General features: G+C 41.0%; 1 protein-coding gene across 1 annotated transcript in view; it reads right to left on the bottom strand.

Annotated features, from left to right (window-relative positions):
* The window catches only part of LOC115121382 (acidic amino acid decarboxylase GADL1-like), an 83,603-nt gene that overhangs the window by 28,573 nt on the left and 38,076 nt on the right, over positions 1-16,954 (bottom strand). The window lies entirely within an intron of this gene.

The following is a 16,954-nucleotide window of genomic DNA, read 5'->3' as shown; positions in this document are numbered from 1 at the left end:
CACCAACATGCAGTACAGTTTAGCTGGACTCAGAATCACCAACATGCAGTACAGTTTAGCTGGACTCAGAACCACCAACATGCAGTACAGTTTAGCTGGACTCAGAATCACCAACATGCAGTACAGTTTAGCTGGACTCAGAATCACCAACATGCAGTACAGTTTAGCTGGACTCAGAATCACCAACATGCAGTACAGTTTAGCTGGACTCAGAACCACCAACATGCAGTACAGTTTAGCTGGACTCAGAATCACCAACATGCAGTACAGTTTAGCTGGACTCAGAACCACCAACATGCAGTACAGTTTAGCTGGACTCAGAACCACCAACATGCAGTACAGTTTAGCTGGACTCAGAATCACCAACAGGCAGTAGAGTTTAGCTGGACTCAGAACCACCAACATGCAGTAGAGTTTAGCTGGACTCAGAATCACCAACATGCAGTACAGTTTAGCTGGACTCAGAATCACCAACATGCAGTAGAGTTTAGCTGGACTCAGAACCACCAACATGCAGTACAGTTTAGCTGGACTCAGAACCACCAACATGCAGTACAGTTTAGCTGGACTCAGAACCACCAACATGCAGTACTGTTTAGCTGGACTCAGAATCACCAACAGGCAGTAGAGTTTAGCTGGACTCAGAACCACCAACATGCAGTAGAGTTTAGCTGGACTCAGAATCACCAACATGCAGTAGAGTTTAGCTGGACTCAGAACCAGCAACATGCAGTAGAGTTTAGCTGGACTCAGAACCACCAACATGCAGTACAGTTTAGCTGGACTCAGAACCACCAACATGCAGTACAGTTTAGCTGGACTCAGAACCACCAACATGCAGTACAGTTTAGCTGGACTCAGAATCACCAACAGGCAGTAGAGTTTAGCTGGACTCAGAACCACCAACATGCAGTAGAGTTTAGCTGGACTCAGAATCACCAACATGCAGTACAGTTTAGCTGGACTCAGAATCACCAACATGCAGTACAGTTTAGCTGGACTCAGAATCACCAACATGCAGTACAGTTTAGCTGGACTCAGAACCACCAACATGCAGTACAGTTTAGCTGGACTCAGAACCACCAACATGCAGTACAGTTTAGCTGGACTCAGAACCACCAACATGCAGTACAGTTTAGCTGGACTCAGAACCACCAACATGCAGTACTGTTTAGCTGGACTCAGAATCACCAACAGGCAGTAGAGTTTAGCTGGACTCAGAACCACCAACATGCAGTACAGTTTAGCTGGACTCAGAATCACCAACATGCAGTACAGTTTAGCTGGACTCAGAATCACCAACATGCAGTACAGTTTAGCTGGACTCAGAACCACCAACATGCAGTACAGTTTAGCTGGACTCAGAATCACCAACATGCAGTACAGTTTAGCTGGACTCAGAATCACCAACAGGCAGTACAGTTTAGCTGGACTCAGAACCACCAACATGCAGTAGAGTTTAGCTGGACTCAGAACCACCAACATGCAGTACTGTTTAGCTGGACTCAGAATCACCAACATGCAGTCCAGTTTATTAGCAGCAGGTGGCAGTATAATAAAGTGGTCTAATGATCAGAGTTGGTCCTCAGTTGAGTTGGTGTGTTTATCAGTGGCAGCCAGAGTGTGAATTATACCGTGACGTTCAGGGGAGCCTCTATTGGATGCATGTACTTGCCTCAATACATTTTAATTTATGGGCCTATTAGTAAAGACAAGTCATTTAACAGTAAAAATATATGGACATTTTTAATGTGGCATGAACACTTCAAAAACTAGGCTACCTGCGACCGCTCATTCATCCACTCCAAAAATTAATTCCAGCATCCAAACAGTGCATCATGCATATACTTAGACCGAGAGGAGCTGTTTCGCTCGCTCGGATCCTCTCTCCGGTGAGATTGATGCAGTCTCTGTCAAATTATCAATATTTAGACACCTCCCCCAAAGTTTGACTTGCGTTGCGAGTTGTACATGAGTCTCAATATGATTACAAATAATAAGTACAGGATTTCTAGAGATAAAATAATCCTTTCTGTTATCTTACAGCTCTCTATTGGAGATGAAGAGTAGGAAGGAGGGGAGATGAGAATAGAGGAGAGAAGGGTTTACCTATGAGGCTGTACCTGGGTAAAGGTGAAAGTCTGTACATTTCTCTTCGGTAAAGAATGTTGTATAGATTTGTCTGTACGTACTTGTATATATATATATATATATAGTAAGAGCAAATGGGTAGTTGTACTATCCATTTCATTTCAAGAGCAACGTATTTGTTTATCAAACAGTGTTTGTTGTTGTCTTTTTTGGGGCGATCCGACCAAATTCACATAGAAATGTGAGTTATAGATCCGCGATTCTCATTGAAAACAGGTGTAAGCAGCAGTGGATCTGTTCTATGTGCACTATTTCTATGCTTCGCAGTGTTTAAGTTTATTGTTTTGCTTCTTTTACTTCCTGGTTTGTACACCAGCTTCAAACAGCTGAAATATTTTGGGTTTATGGGAAATATATTTCACATCGGTTTAGATGGGCACAATGATACTCTACGCAATGACTGCTTGTTTTGTCACATGAACTGAAACGAGGCAAATTATTAGAATTTTAGCAACCAAGGAAATGGCAGAGTGATTTCAGCATATTGCACGTTTAACTTGAAAGAAGAAACCTATTGGATGGTAGCGGGGTGAACAGGCAGTGGCTCAGCTGGTTGATGTCCTTGATGATCTTTCTGGCCTTCCTGTGACATCGGGTACAGTATTATCTGTTCTCCTGGTCTCAATCCTGGGACCTGTAACAAACACGTCATAAACCATGACAATTATTTGAAAAAAAAAACGATACAGGAAATTAGCTATAAAAACAGCAAGATTTTCTTTCAAGCCTCGTGGCTAGATGTGTAAAATAGCGTGAGTGTAAAGGCGTTCGTCTGTTGAAGGAGAAGCGGACCAAAATGCGGCGTGGTGGTTACTCATGTTCTTTAATAATAAATGAACGATACATGAAATAACAATAATAAACAAAACAACAAACGAAACGCGAAAACCTATACAGCCTATCTAGTGCTAACTAACACAAAGACAGGAACAATCACCCACAAACCCACAGTGAAACCCAGGCTACCTAAATATGGTTCCCAATCAGAGACAACGAGAATCACCTGACTCTGATTGAGAACCACCTCAGGCAGCCAAGCCTATGCTAGACACCCCTAATCAGCCACAATCCCCAATGCCTACAAAAACCCCAATACGACAATACAATAAACCCCTGTCACACCCTGGTCTGAACTAATAATTAAAGAAAACACAAAATACTAAGACCAAGGCGTGACAGTGGGATGTGTAAAATAGCGTGAGATTAGCTATAAAAACGGCACATTTTTTTTCTCTCTGCCCCATAACTTGTTGTTGTTATGTTATCTGGGTTAGGACTGGCTAACTCTACCACACATTCAGGACATGTTATGTTATCTGGGTTAGGACTGGCTAACTCTACCACACATTCAGGACATGTTATGTTATCTGGGTTAGGACTGGCTAACTCTACCACACATTCAGGACATAGTGTTATGTTATCTGGGTTAGGACTGGCTAACTCTACCACACATTCAGGACATGTTATGTTATCTGGGTTAGGACTGGCTAACTCTACCACACATTCAGGTCATAGTGTTATGTTATCTGGGTTAGGACTGGCTAACTCTACCACACATTCAGGACATAGTGTTATGTTATCTGGGTTAGGACTGGCTAACTCTACCACACATTCAGGACATAGTGTTATGTTATCTGGGTTAGGACTGGCTAACTCTACCACACATTCAGGACATAGTGTTATGTTATCTGGGTTAGGACTGGCTAACTCTACCACCCATTGTTATCTGGGTTAGGACTGGCTAACTCTACCACACATTCAGGACATATTGTTATGTTATCTGGGTTAGGACTGGCTAACTCTACCACACATTGTTATCTGGGTTAGGACTGGCTAACTCTACCTCACATTCAGGTCATATTGTTATGTTATCTGGGTTAGGACTGGCTAACTCTACCACACATTCAGGTCATAGTGTTATGTTATCTGGGTTAGGACTGGCTAACTCTACCACACATTCAGGACATGTTGTTATGTTATCTGGGTTAGGACTGGCTAACTCTACCACACATTCAGGACATAGTGTTATGTTATCTGGGTTAGGACTGGCTAACTCTACCACCCATTGTTATCTGGGTTAGGACTGGCTAACTCTACCACACATTCAGCACATATTGTTATGTTATCTGGGTTAGGGCTGGCTAACTCTACCACACATTCAGGACATGTTATGTTATCTGGGTTAGGACTGGCTAACTCTACCTCACATTCAGGACATGTTATGTTATCTGGGTTAGGACTGGCTAACTCTACCTCACATTCAGGTCATATTGTTATGTTATCTGGGTTAGGACTGGCTAACTCTACCACACATTCAGGACATGTTATGTTATCTGGGTTAGGACTGGCTAACTCTACCACACATTCAGGACATGTTATGTTATCTGGGTTAGGACTGGCTAACTCTACCTCACATTCAGGTCATATTGTTATGTTATCTGGGTTAGGACTGGCTAACTCTACCACACATTCAGGACATAGTGTTATGTTATCTGGGTTAGGACTGGCTAACTCTACCACACATTCAGGACATAGTGTTATGTTATCTGGGTTAGGACTGGCTAACTCTACCACACATTCAGGACATAGTGTTATGTTATCTGGGTTAGGACTGGCTAACTCTACCACACATTCAGGACATGTTATGTTATCTGGGTTAGGACTGGCTAACTCTACCACACATTCAGGACATAGTGTTATGTTATCTGGGTTAGGACTGGCTAACTCTACCACACATTCAGGACATAGTGTTATGTTATCTGGGTTAGGACTGGCTAACTCTACCACACATTCAGGACATAGTGTTATGTTATCTGGGTTAGGACTGGCTAACTCTACCACACATTCAGGTACGTTACCCTGCACATATTGTGTAGACCTGAGCTGGATTTATGGCATTTTCTGAGCTTTTTGAATAAATAATTAATGATTTTGAACCCCTGCTCTGATAAAACCTCTCTCCTGGATGACAACTGATCAGTATATTATATTATATCCATGAAGCCTACGACATTGTCAGTCAACATGGACCTTTTCTGGGGGGCCTTTTTCACAGAAGGCGAGGTCAGTACAGGTACATCAAAGCTGGGACCGAGAGACTGAAAAACAGCTTCTATTTCAAGACCATCAGACTGTTAAACAGCCATCACTAGCACATTAGAGGCTGCTGCCTACACAGAGACTCAAATCACTGGCCATTTTAATACATGGATCACTAGTCACTTTAATAATGTTTACATATCTAGCCTTACTCATCTCATATGTGTATACTGTATTCTATACTATTCTACTGTATCTTGGTCTATGCATTACTCATCTCATATGTATGTACTGTATTCTATACTATTCTACTGTATCTTGGTCTATGCATTACTCATCTCATATGTGTACTGTATTCTATACTATTCTACTGTATCTTGGTCTATGCATTACTCATCTCATATGTGTACTGTATTCTATACTATTCTACTGTATCTTGGTCTATGCATTACTCATCTCATATGTATATACTGTATTCTATACTATTCTACTGTATCTTGGTCTATGCATTACTCATCTCATATGTGTACTGTATTCTATACTATTCTACTGTATCTTGGTCTATGCATTACTCATCTCATATGTGTACTGTATTCTATACTATTCTACTGTATCTTGGTCTATGCATTACTCATCTCATATGTGTACACTGTATTCTATACTATTCTACTGTATCTTGGTCTATGCCTTACTCATCTCATATGTGTACACTGTATTCTATACTATTCTACTGTATCTTGGTCTATGCATTACTCATCTCATATGTGTACACTGTATTCTATACTATTCTACTGTATCTTGGTCTATGCATTACTCATCTCATATGTGTACACTGTATTCTATACTATTCTACTGTATCTTGGTCTATGCATTACTCATCTCATATGTGTACTGTATTCTATACTATTCTACTGTATCTTGGTCTATGCATTACTCATCTCATATGTGTACTGTATTCTATACTATTCTACTGTATCTTGGTCTATGCATTACTCATCTCATATGTGTACTGTATTCTATACTATTCTACTGTATCTTGGTCTATGCATTACTCATCTCATATGTGTACTGTATTCTATACTATTCTACTGTATCTTGGTCTATGCATTACTCATCTCATATGTGTACTGTATTATATACTATTCTACTGTATCTTGGTCTATGCATTACTCATCTCATATGTGTACACTGTATTCTATACTATTCTACTGTATCTTGGTCTATGCATTACTCATCTCATATGTGTACACTGTATTCTATACTATTCTACTGTATCTTGGTCTATGCATTACTCATCTCATATGTATATACTGTATTCTATACTATTCTACTGTATCTTGGTCTATGCATTACTCATCTCATATGTGTACTGTATTCTATACTATTCTACTGTATCTTGGTCTATGCATTACTCATCTCATATGTGTACACTGTATTCTATACTATTCTACTGTATCTTGGTCTATGCATTACTCATCTCATATGTGTACACTGTATTCTATACTATTCTACTGTATCTTGGTCTATGCATTACTCATCTCATATGTGTACACTGTATTCTATACTATTCTACTGTATCTTGGTCTATGCATTACTCATCTCATATGTATATACTGTATTCTATACTATTCTACTGTATCTTGGTCTATGCATTACTCATCTCATATGTAGATACTGTATTCTATACTATTCTACTGTATCTTGGTCTATGCATTACTCATCTCATATGTATATACTGTATTCTATACTATTCTACTGTATCTTGGTCTATGCATTACTCATCTCATATGTATATACTGTATTCTATACTATTCTACTGTATCTTGGTCTATGCATTACTCATCTCATATGTGTACACTGTATTCTATACTATTCTACTGTATCTTGGTCTATGCATTACTCATCTCATATGTATATACTGTATTCTCTACTATTCTACTGTATCTTGGTCTATGCATTACTCATCTCATATGTGTACACTGTATTATATACTATTCTACTGTATCTTGGTCTATGCATTACTCATCTCATATGTATATACTGTATTCTATACTATTCTACTGTATCTTGGTCTATGCATTACTCATCTCATATGTGTACTGTATTCTATACTATTCTACTGTATCTTGGTCTATGCATTACTCATCTCATATGTGTACACTGTATTCTATACTATTCTACTGTATCTTGGTCTATGCATTACTCATCTCATATGTGTACACTGTATTCTATACTATTCTACTGTATCTTGGTCTATGCATTACTCATCTCATATGTGTACACTGTATTCTATACTATTCTACTGTATCTTGGTCTATGCATTACTCATCTCATATGTATATACTGTATTCTATACTATTCTACTGTATCTTGGTCTATGCATTACTCATCTCATATGTGTACACTGTATTCTATACTATTCTACTGTATCTTGGTCTATGCATTACTCATCTCATATGTGTACACTGTATTCTATACTATTCTACTGTATCTTGGTCTATGCATTACTCATCTCATATGTGTACACTGTATTCTATACTATTCTACTGTATCTTGGTCTATGCATTACTCATCTATATGTATATACTGTATTCTATACTATTCTACTGTATCTTGGTCTATGCATTACTCATCTCATATGTGTACTGTATTCTATACTATTCTACTGTATCTTGGTCTATGCATTACTCATCTCATATGTGTACACTGTATTCTATACTATTCTACTGTATCTTGGTCTATGCATTACTCATCTCATATGTATATACTGTATTCTATACTATTCTACTGTATCTTGGTCTATGCATTACTCATCTCATATGTGTACTGTATTCTATACTATTCTACTGTATCTTGGTCTATGCATTACTCATCTCATATGTGTACACTGTATTCTATACTATTCTACTGTATCTTGGTCTATGCATTACTCATCTCATATGTATATACTGTATTCTATACTATTCTACTGTATCTTGGTCTATGCATTACTCATCTCATATGTGTACACTGTATTCTATACTATTCTACTGTATCTTGGTCTATGCATTACTCATCTCATATGTGTACACTGTATTCTATACTATTCTACTGTATCTTGGTCTATGCATTACTCATCTCATATGTATATACTGTATTCTATACTATTCTACTGTATCTTGGTCTATGCATTACTCATCTCATATGTGTACTGTATTCTATACTATTCTACTGTATCTTGGTCTATGCATTACTCATCTCATATGTGTACACTGTATTCTATACTATTCTACTGTATCTTGGTCTATGCATTACTCATCTCATATGTATATACTGTATTCTATACTATTCTACTGTATCTTGGTCTATGCATTACTCATCTCATATGTGTACTGTATTCTATACTATTCTACTGTATCTTGGTCTATGCATTACTCATCTCATATGTGTACACTGTATTCTATACTATTCTACTGTATCTTAGTCTATGCATTACTCATCTCATATGTATATACTGTATTCTATACTATTCTACTGTATCTTGGTCTATGCATTACTCATCTCATATGTGTACACTGTATTCTATACTATTCTACTGTATCTTGGTCTATGCATTACTCATCTCATATGTATATACTGTATTCTATACTATTCTACTGTATCTTGGTCTATGCATTACTCATCTCATATGTATATACTGTATTCTATACTATTCTACTGTATCTTGGTCTATGCATTACTCATCTCATATGTGTACTGTATTCTATACTATTCTACTGTATCTTGGTCTATGCATTACTCATCTCATATGTATATACTGTATTCTATACTATTCTACTGTATCTTGGTCTATGCCGCTCTGACATATATTTATATATTCTTAATTCTAATCCTTAGATTTGTGTGTACTGGGTATATGTTGTGTAATTAGTTCGATATTACTTGTTAGATGTTACTGCACTGTCGGAGCTAGAAGCACAAACATTACACTACATCCGGAATAGCATCTGTCAAACACGTGTATGTGACCAATAACATTTCATTAGATTTGATGTTTCCTGTAAAAATAGGAGAAATGATGAGACAAGAGGAAGTTGGTTGGTTTCAGGAAATTGTTTTCTCAATAGAATTTAATAAACATGTTTTTTTTTTCTCTCTCTCTACAGAAAAGTGTCAAGGGTCAATTATCTGGTTCATTAGACTTTCTTTGGTAGACAAAAATATAAATTCACCGTTGTCGTTATCATAAAAAAAACACATCTACATTAAAAAATATCCTATGTTCAGTCTCTTTAACAGTACATATAAGTATTGCTATTCAATGAATTAGTTAGTCTGTACCAAAAATAAAGACTGTTCACTTACAAATAGTGCAGAAGGTATCTAACATGTAAAACCATCTAATTGTACAGTGGGGCAAAATAAGTATTTAGTCATCCACCAATTGTGCAAGTTCTCCCACTTAAAAAGATGGGAGAGGCCTGTAATTTTCATCATAGGTACACTTCAACTGTAACAGACAAAACGAGGAAGAAAAAAAAAACCATCTAATTGTATGTATGTTCGTCCAACACATGTCAACAGATTATCCACTTTAGTAGTGAAAGCATAAATGTTACCCAATGTTTTATTTGAAAAAAAATATTTAACCTTTATTTAACTAGGCAAGTCAGTTAAGAACAAGTTCTTATTTACAATGACGGCCTACCAAAAGGAAAAAGGCCTCCTGCGGGGACGGGGGCCTGGGATTAAAAAAAATAAATAAATACAATATAAATTTAGGACAAAACACACATCACAACAAGAGAGACAACACTACATAAAGAGAGACAACACTACATCAAGAGAGACCTAAGACAACAACATAGCAAGGCAGCAACACATGACAACCCAGCATGGTAGCAACACAATACGACAACAACATGGTAGCAACACAATACGACAACAACATGGTAGCAACACAATACGACAACAACATGGTAGCAACACAATACGACAACAACATGGTAGCAACACAATACATTTACATTTTACATTTAAGTCATTTAGCAGACGCTCTTATCCAGAGCGACTTACAAATTGGTGCATTCACCTTATGACCTCAATACGACAACAACATGGTAGCAACACAATACGACAACAACATGGTAGCAGCACAGCATGGTAGCAACACAATACGACAACAACATGGTAGCAACACAATATGACAACAACATGGTAGCAACACAACATGGTAGCAACACAATACGACAACAACATGGTAGCAACACAATATGACAACAACATGGTAGCAACACAATACGACAACAACATGGTAGCAACACAATATGACAACAACATGGTAGCAACACAATACGACAACAACATGGTAGCAACACAATATGACAACAACATGGTAGCAACACAACATGGTAGCAACACAACATGGTAGCAACACAATAAGACAACAACATGGTAGCAACACAATAAGACAACAACATGGTAGCAACACAATATGACAACAACATGGTAGCAGCACAGCATGGTAGCAACACAACATGGTAGCAACACAATAAGACAACAACATGGTAGCAACACAATATGACAACAACATGGTAGCAGCACAACATGGTAGCAACACAATAAGACAACAACATGGTAGCAACACAATATGACAACAACATGGTAGCAACACAACATGGTAGCAACACAATATGACAACAACATGGTAGCAACACAAAACATGGTACAAACTTTATTGGGCACAGACAACAGCAAAGGGCAAGAAGGTAGAGACATCAATACATCACACAAAGCAGCCACAACTGTCAGTAAGAGTGTCCATGATTGAGTGTTGAATGAAGAGATTGAGATAAAACTGTCCAGTTTGAGTGTTTGCTGCAGCTCGTTCCAGTCGCTAGCTGCAGAGAACTGAAAAGACGAGCGACCCAGGGATGTGTGTGCTTTGGGGACCTTTAACAGAATGTGACTGGCAGAACGGGTGTTGTATGTGGAGGATGAGGGCTGCAGTAGATGTCTCTGATAGGGGGCGGGGAGTGAGGCCTAAAGGGTTTATAAATAAGCATCAACCAGTGGGTCTTGCTGCCTACAGAGATGACCAGTTTACAGAGGATATAGAGTGCAGTGATGTTCCTATAAGGGGCATTGTGGCAAATCTGATGGCCGAATGGTAAAGAACATCTGATGCCGCTCGAGCACCCTACCTGCCGATCTATAAATGGTCTCCGTAATCTAGCGTGGGTAGGATGGTCATCTGAATCAGGGTTGTTAGAGCTGGAGTGAAAGAGAGCGATTCGACAGAGTGCCAAGATTTAACTTTGCCTGCAGCTTTGATATGTGCTGAGAGAAGGACAGTGTACTGTCTAGCTGTGTACTTGTATGATGTGACTACCTCAAACTCTAAACCCTCAGAGTGTAGTAATCACACCTGTGGGAAGAGGGCATTCTTCTGACCAAGCCACATGACCTTTGTTTTGGAGGTGTTCAGAACAAGGTTAAGGATAGAGAAAGCTTATTGGACACTAAGAAAGCTTTGTTGTAGAGCATTTAACACAAAATCCCTGTGGAGGGCCTGAGAGTATAAGACTGTTCATCTGATATAAATGGATGAGAGAGCTTCCTAGTGCCTGAGCTGTGTTGTTGATGTGATGAGAGAGCTTCCTAGTGCCTGAGCTGTGTTGTTGATGATGATTCCTAGAGCTGTGTTGTTGATGAGCTTCCTAGTGCCTGAGCTGTGTTGTTGATGTGATGAGAGAGCTTCCTAGTGCCTGAGCTGTGTTGTTGATGTGATGAGAGAGCTTCCTAGTGCCTGAGCTGTGTTGTTGATGTGATGAGAGAGCTTCCTAGTGCCTGAGCTGTGTTGTTGATGTGATGAGAGAGCTTCCTAGTGCCTGAGCTGTGTTGTTGATGTGATGAGAGAGCTTCCTAGTGCCTGAGCTGTGTTGTTGATGTGATGAGAGAGCTTCCTAGTGCCTGAGCTGTGTTGTTGATGTGATGAGAGAGCTTCCTAGTGCCTGAGCTGTGTTGTTGATGTGATGAGAGAGCTTCCTAGTGCCTGAGCTGTGTTGTTGATGTGATGAGAGAGCTTCCTAGTGCCTGAGCTGTGTTGTTGATGTGATGAGAGAGCTTCCTAGTGCCTGAGCTGTGTTGTTGATGTGATGAGAGAGCTTCCTAGTGCCTGAGCTGTGTTGTTGATGTGATGAGAGAGCTTCCTAGTGCCTGAGCTGTGTTGTTGATGTGATGAGAGAGCTTCCTAGTGCCTGAGCTGTGTTGTTGATGTGATGAGAGAGCTTCCTAGTGCCTGAGCTGTGTTGTTGATGTGATGAGAGAGCTTCCTAGTGCCTGAGCTGTGTTGTTGATGTGATGAGAGAGCTTCCTAGTGCCTGAGCTGTGTTGTTGATGTGATGAGAGAGCTTCCTGTGTTGTTGAGTGCCTGAGCTGTGTTGTTGATGTGATGAGAGAGCTTCCTAGTGCCTGAGCTGTGTTGTTGATGTGATGAGAGAGCTTCCTAGTGCCTGAGCTGTGTTGTTGAGTGCCTGAGCTGTGTTGTTGATGTGATGAGAGAGCTTCCTAGTGCCTGAGCTGTGTTGTTGATGTGATGAGTGAGAGCTTCCTAGTGCCTGAGCTGTGTTGTTGATGTGATGAGAGAGCTTCCTGTTGATGTGATGAGAGAGCTTCCCTAGTGCCTGAGCTGTGTTGTTGATGTGATGAGAGAGCTTCCTAGTGCCTGAGCTGTGTTGTTGATGTGATGAGAGAGCTTCCTAGTGCCTGAGCTGTGTTGTTGATGTGATGAGAGAGCTTCCTAGTGCCTGAGCTGTGTTGTTGATGTGATGAGAGAGCTTCCTAGTGCCTGAGCTGTGTTGTTGATGTGATGAGAGAGCTTCCTAGTGCCTGAGCTGTGTTGTTGATGTGATGAGAGAGCTTCCTAGTGCCTGAGCTGTGTTGTTGATGTGATGAGAGAGCTTCCTAGTGCCTGAGCTGTGTTGTTGATGTGATGAGAGAGCTTCCTAGTGCCTGAGCTGTGTTGTTGATGTGATGAGAGAGCTTCCTAGTGCCTGAGCTGTGTTGTTGATGTGATGAGAGAGCTTCCTAGTGCCTGAGCTGTGTTGTTGATGTGATGAGAGAGCTTCCTAGTGCCTGAGCTGTGTTGTTGATGTGATGAGAGAGCTTCCTAGTGCCTGAGCTGTGTTGTTGATGTGATGAGAGAGCTTCCTAGTGCCTGAGCTGTGTTGTTGATGTGATGAGAGAGCTTCCTAGTGCCTGAGCTGTGTTGTTGATGTGATGAGAGAGCTTCCTAGTGCCTGAGCTGTGTTGTTGATGTGATGAGAGAGCTTCCTAGTGCCTGAGCTGTGTTGTTGATGTGATGAGAGAGCTTCCTAGTGCCTGAGCTGTGTTGTTGATGTGATGAGAGAGCTTCCTAGTGCCTGAGCTGTGTTGTTGATGTGATGAGAGAGCTTCCTAGTGCCTGAGCTGTGTTGTTGATGTGATGAGAGAGCTTCCTAGTGCCTGAGCTGTGTTGTTGATGTGATGAGAGAGCTTCCCTAGTGCCTGAGCTGTGTTGTTGATGTGATGAGAGAGCTTCCTAGTGCCTGAGCTGTGTTGTTGATGTGATGAGAGAGCTTCCTAGTGCCTGAGCTGTGTTGTTGATGTGATGAGAGAGCTTCCTAGTGCCTGAGCTGTGTTGTTGATGTGATGAGAGAGCTTCCTAGTGCCTGAGCTGTGTTGTTGATGTGATGAGAGAGCTTCCTAGTGCCTCCTAGTGCCTGAGCTGTGTTGTTGATGTGATGAGAGAGCTTCCTAGTGCCTGAGCTGTGTTGTTGATGTGATGAGAGAGCTTCCTAGTGCCTGAGCTGTGTTGTTGATGTGATGAGAGAGCTTCCTAGTGCCTGAGCTGTGTTGTTGATGTGATGAGAGAGCTTCCTAGTGCCTGAGCTGTGTTGTTGATGTGATGAGAGAGCTTCCTAGTGCCTGAGCTGTGTTGTTGATGTGATGAGAGAGCTTCCTAGTGCCTGAGCTGTGTTGTTGATGTGATGAGAGAGCTTCCTAGTGCCTGAGCTGTGTTGTTGATGTGATGAGAGAGCTTCCTAGTGCCTGAGCTGTGTTGTTGATGTGATGAGAGAGCTTCCTAGTGCCTGAGCTGTGTTGTTGATGTGATGAGAGAGCTTCCTAGTGCCTGAGCTGTGTTGTTGATGTGATGAGAGAGCTTCCTAGTGCCTGAGCTGTGTTGTTGATGTGATGAGAGAGCTTCCTAGTGCCTGAGCTGTGTTGTTGATGTGATGAGAGAGCTTCCTAGTGCCTGAGCTGTGTTGTTGATGTGATGAGAGAGCTTCCTAGTGCCTGAGCTGTGTTGTTGATGTGATGAGAGCTTCCTAGTGCCTGAGCTGTGTTGTTGATGTGATGAGAGAGCTTCCTAGTGCCTGAGCTGTGTTGTTGATGTGATGAGAGAGCTTCCTAGTGCCTGAGCTGTGTTGTTGATGTGATGAGAGAGCTTCCTAGTGCCTGAGCTGTGTTGTTGATGTGATGAGAGAGCTTCCTAGTGCCTGAGCTGTGTTGTTGATGTGATGAGAGAGCTTCCTAGTGCCTGAGCTGTGTTGTTGATGTGATGAGAGAGCTTCCTAGTGCCTGAGCTGTGTTGTTGATGTGATGAGAGAGCTTCCTAGTGCCTGAGCTGTGTTGTTGATGTGATGAGAGAGCTTCCTAGTGCCTGAGCTGTGTTGTTGATGTGATGACAGAGCTTCCTAGTGCCTGAGCTGTGTTGTTGATGTGATGAGAGAGCTTCCTAGTGCCTGAGCTGTGTTGTTGATGTGATGAGAGAGCTTCCTAGTGCCTGAGCTGTGTTGTTGATGTGATGATGTGATGAGAGAGCTTCCTAGTGCCTGAGCTGTGTTGTTGATGTGATGAGAGAGCTTCCTAGTGCCTGAGCTGTGTTGTTGATGTGATGAGAGAGCTTCCTAGTGCCTGAGCTGTGTTGTTGATGTGATGAGAGAGCTTCCTAGTGCCTGAGCTGTGTTGTTGATGTGATGAGAGAGCTTCCTAGTGCCTGAGCTGTGTTGTTGATGTGATGAGAGAGCTTCCTAGTGCCTGAGCTGTGTTGTTGATGTGATGAGAGAGCTTCCTAGTGCCTGAGCTGTGTTGTTGTGATGAGAGAGCTTCCTAGTGCCTGAGCTGTGTTGTTGATGTGATGAAGAGTTGTTGATGTGATGAGAGAGCTTCCTAGTGCCTGAGCTGTGTTGTTGATGTGATGAGAGAGCTTCCTAGTGCCTGAGCTGTGTTGTTGATGTGATGAGAGAGCTTCCTAGTGCCTGAGCTGTGTTGTTGATGTGATGAGAGAGCTTCCTAGTGCCTGAGCTGTGTTGTTGATGTGATGAGAGAGCTTCCTAGTGCCTGAGCTGTGTTGTTGATGTGATGAGAGAGCTTCCCTAGTGCCTGAGCTGTGTTGTTGATGTGATGAGAGAGCTTCCTAGTGCCTGAGCTGTGTTGTTGATGTGATGAGAGAGCTTCCTAGTGCCTGAGCTGTGTTGTTGATGTGATGAGAGAGCTTCCTAGTGCCTGAGCTGTGTTGTTGATGTGATGAGAGAGCTTCCTAGTGCCTGAGCTGTGTTGTTGATGTGATGAGAGAGCTTCCTAGTGCCTGAGCTGTGTTGTTGATGTGATGAGAGAGCTTCCTAGTGCCTGAGCTGTGTTGTTGATGTGATGAGAGAGCTTCCTAGTGCCTGAGCTGTGTTGTTGATGTACGTTGAGATTTATGGTTTAATTGATTGGTCTCAAACAGCTCTGTTCTTCCAGCTAAAAAAACCAAAACTATAATGTTTGGAGATGAACTAGATCGTCTCCTTTATAGGCCAAGAATGTCTTTAACATGGTGACGTCGCGCCCCGTGGGCAAGGTTGGGCCATCCTTGTTCCTGGCGGGTTGCCTGGGCGTCATGGAAGAACACTGGCTGATTACAGTAAACAGTCTAGAAGAATCAAGTTGCCCAATTATTTTCTCTCTGCACTGTTGCCACGGTTTCACTGCGTCAGTGCGTTTTTGTTTGGGTCGTTTTGAAATGTTTACACCAATCGCTGCTCAAAATGTTGTCTGGCTAATACTGGGGGCCCTGGAAGAAACACAATGGGCCAGGGGTTTTAGAAACGCCAAGGTGGATTTCTGATCCCAGACTGCCCCTGGTTACAATCATACAGGTACACAGGAAGCCATTTTCAATGAGTCTGTAGTACTTTTTTTAATCAGCCACTAGAGGTCCTCCTAGTTGCACTTATGAACAGATCTAGTATCAGTTTACTTAGCTCGGGGTTAAATGCCACTGACCTTTATTGATGTCTACAGATGCGCAATGAGCGTGGGAAATGCGCTCTACAAATTAAATATAATAATACCTATTATTGTTATTGCATCATAGCTAACTGTATCCAGTCACGGAAAATGTTTTTTTCCACAACAAGAGAACGAAAAAAGCTAACGAAAATTACTAATGGCAGTCCAACCTACAAAATACGCTATGATACCTAGAAAGTTGATGTCAAACGTCTTACTCATGGAGAAATACAAAACAGCAAAAGATGCCAACACTTGCTATATGCAAGATGATGAGTCACTTCTCTATTTGTGTTTATGTCTTTGGGAAAAATACAGAATTCTCAAATTCTAAATTGGAAATATTCCACATAGGAAATATATTGCCCTAATAAAATAGCATAAATGTTTCAACTCTTCTAAAGTGTAACATATAGGTATGAATGTCAACAAGAGAACACGTATCCTCCCTCCCTCCCCAGTCATCAGA

Source organism: Oncorhynchus nerka, linkage group LG14 (assembly GCF_034236695.1).
Source record: "Oncorhynchus nerka isolate Pitt River linkage group LG14, Oner_Uvic_2.0, whole genome shotgun sequence".
Classification (NCBI taxonomy): Eukaryota; Metazoa; Chordata; class Actinopteri; order Salmoniformes; family Salmonidae; genus Oncorhynchus; species Oncorhynchus nerka.
This window is presented reverse-complemented; position numbering and strand designations above follow the sequence as displayed.